This window comes from Chinchilla lanigera, unplaced genomic scaffold (genome assembly GCF_000276665.1).
Source record: "Chinchilla lanigera isolate Chin_1 unplaced genomic scaffold, ChiLan1.0 scaffold00114, whole genome shotgun sequence".
In the NCBI taxonomy this organism is placed as follows: Eukaryota; Metazoa; Chordata; class Mammalia; order Rodentia; family Chinchillidae; genus Chinchilla; species Chinchilla lanigera.
The window spans coordinates 2,688,362-2,691,008 of record NW_004955515.1 but is presented as its reverse complement, the minus strand read 5'-3'; positions in this window follow the sequence as shown (position 1 = coordinate 2,691,008).

Sequence of the window (2,647 nt, the reverse complement as noted above, 5' to 3'; positions counted from 1 at the left end):
GTCCAATGCTGCTAAGTCCCAATTCTTACTATTTTCCCAAGGGGGAAGCGCTAACTTTCCACTTGTTGCTTTACAAGGTCCTCTGCCACTGCCACCCACCTCTGCTGTAGTCTCTAACTTTTTTGGTGAGGTTGGGGGTGCCTTGGGGTGCCTTTCTGTTCCTGACCCCTGGCAACACAGGGACAGCCTGGCACTGCACAGTCCCAAAGAAAGGGAAAGGAAATGGAAGGGGGGAGGGGAAAAGGGGAGCAAAGGGAAGGAAAAATAACAGAAAACTGATCAATCTTCCAGGAGGGAGCAGTTCATTTACTCCTTTGTGTCGGCAACATTTACTGGTGGACTGTAGCATCTTCTGTTTGGAGGAAGGCAGAAGAGGCAGGGAACTTTATATCCCAAGTCTATCCTGTATGGCTTGATTCAGCCCCATTTTAGTATATCCTTTTTTTTAATTATTTTTTTTAAGATTTCAAGTATGGCGGGCAGTCATCTTGATTGAGTTACTCAGCAGTAGCTCGCCATTTCATTAAGTCCTTTATCTATGTTTTGCTTGATCTATGAATCTCTCATTTCAAATTGATTTTGATTTCATGGTATATGTCCTCCCCTTCTTCCAGTTAACCTGTGTTTTTAGTTAAATTTGTCTGAGTAGCTCTGAACAAGGCTGCTCGTCTATTCAGTCATGCTGTGTTCCTCCTCGGCTTTCTTTTTTTTTCTTTTTTGTCTGGTACCGGGAATCAAACTCAGGACATTGCACTTGCCAGGCAGCCATTGTGCCACTGAGCTATATCCCCAGCCCCCTCGGCTCTCTTTTTAACAGAGGTTTTGGTCTTATGATGCCGTAACACTGTCATTCCAGACAAAATGGGGCAGGTCTCCATGATTAAAGGCTGCAGCGTTTGGGCCAAGCCTTCACAAGTTCTCACACACTGCGAGAGTCAGTTTCAGTAATTAGAGACTCACTGGCAAGTATAACACAACACTCGTCACTCAGACTGCTTTCAAGAACATTTATTATGGCACCAGGAGATTTGCACTACTGACCTGCTGGCCATTCTGCCTCACCAGCAGGTATCCCACTGCAGAAGCAAAGTACAGAGGAGCAAACACTCACAGCAAGAACCACAGCATTAGGAAACAGTGCAGCCTCCAGAGATTACTGAGAACACACAGATGTTAAAGATCCACTCTGGACTGACCTCACCGTCAACACAGGGTGGACAGTGACAGGTTTTCACTAGGAATCTCACCTTCCCGTCCTGTGAGGGGACTCGGTTAAGCAACAGGATGTTTGGGTGGGGCAGCCGCAGGCTTGGCTTCCACCCATAAAGCCCGAGAGGGGGGGGGGTTTGATGCTCCTGGGGAGGGGTGAGTGTGCAAGGTGAAATCCTGGCCATCGTGGAGGGGTGGCCACTGGGGAAGTAGGAGCTGTCGCATGATTTGTATCCCCTTAACCAGCCTCACCACCTGTTGCTGCCAGGCCAACCTTTCCTTGTGCATAAGCACTTAATTTTACAAGGGTCTGCTACTGTCCCAGGCTGCATTGCGACTCCATGCTCATCAGTGGCTGCACACACAGCTGGCGAGGTGGACAGCTCACCTCCCTGGGATCTGGAGCCCACGGGTACCCGTTGCTGGAGGCAGCAGGGTCCATCCAGGATCTGTTGGGTGCTGCCTCCCGGTGGCTAGAAGGTATCCTTGCTGCAGCTTTCCTAAAAGAACAAGGTCGTCTAGAGTTCTTGCCCGAACTGATGTTCCCTGCTCTATAGCCTGATTCTCCCATAGACCGCCTCAAGTGTCACCGTAAAGGCCTGGCGTCTGTATCTCCTGGTGTGGGTCCTTTGGAGTCTAAAGAGCAGAGCACTTGGGAATGAGTGACCCATGGGTGACACACATGAAGAGGAAGCCCTTTTGCTTTGACTCACTTTGGAAACATTCCGTACAGCTGGGACTGCTGAGCCCAGGGGTTCTCAGAAGGGCCTGCAGATAGTTGTGGCCTCGTGCACTCTGATATGAGGAGACCACCTGTGAGCACTCGCCCTTGGGAGCTTGTGGCAGCCACTTTGCCCGCAGCCCTCCCTCTGTGGCTGCTTATGCAATAGTAAACCTGTGGCCTTGCCTTCTGGTGCCAGGAAGGCAGCGCCAGGGACTTGGGAGCCTGGGACCAAGGCAGCTTCCACCTGCGTGAGAGAGGCTGTCTGGACACACTATGTCCTTCTGCAGCTGCTGCCTCACTGAGGGCCTGATCCTGCCAGGGCTGTGCCCAGATTGCCTCTTCCTGCTCTCCAGCAGCACCTAGCCAAGAACCCCAGGAGGCAGCCTCAGCCATGCAGGCTGCCTGTAGCAGTGGGCCGCAGTGGGGCTGCCAGCCAGCCACCGGCCTGCGTATTCCACTCAGTCTCCGTGAGGGGCAGTTTCGGGCTCCTTGACTCCCTTCCAGCTTCACTGACCAGAGCCAGGGCTCTCTCGGGGCTGCGCAGTGGGCTAATGAAGCAGGAGGGCCCACTGATAGGATGGAGCCCGCAGGGCCTCCCTGTGGCCACGTACGTACCCACGCCTTCCTCCAGCCCTGCATCAGTCGGTCGTGCTCCCCAACCACAGCCCTCCAGGTAGCGAGCTCTCTGCTCCACTTTTGCTGCTGTGCCGCCTC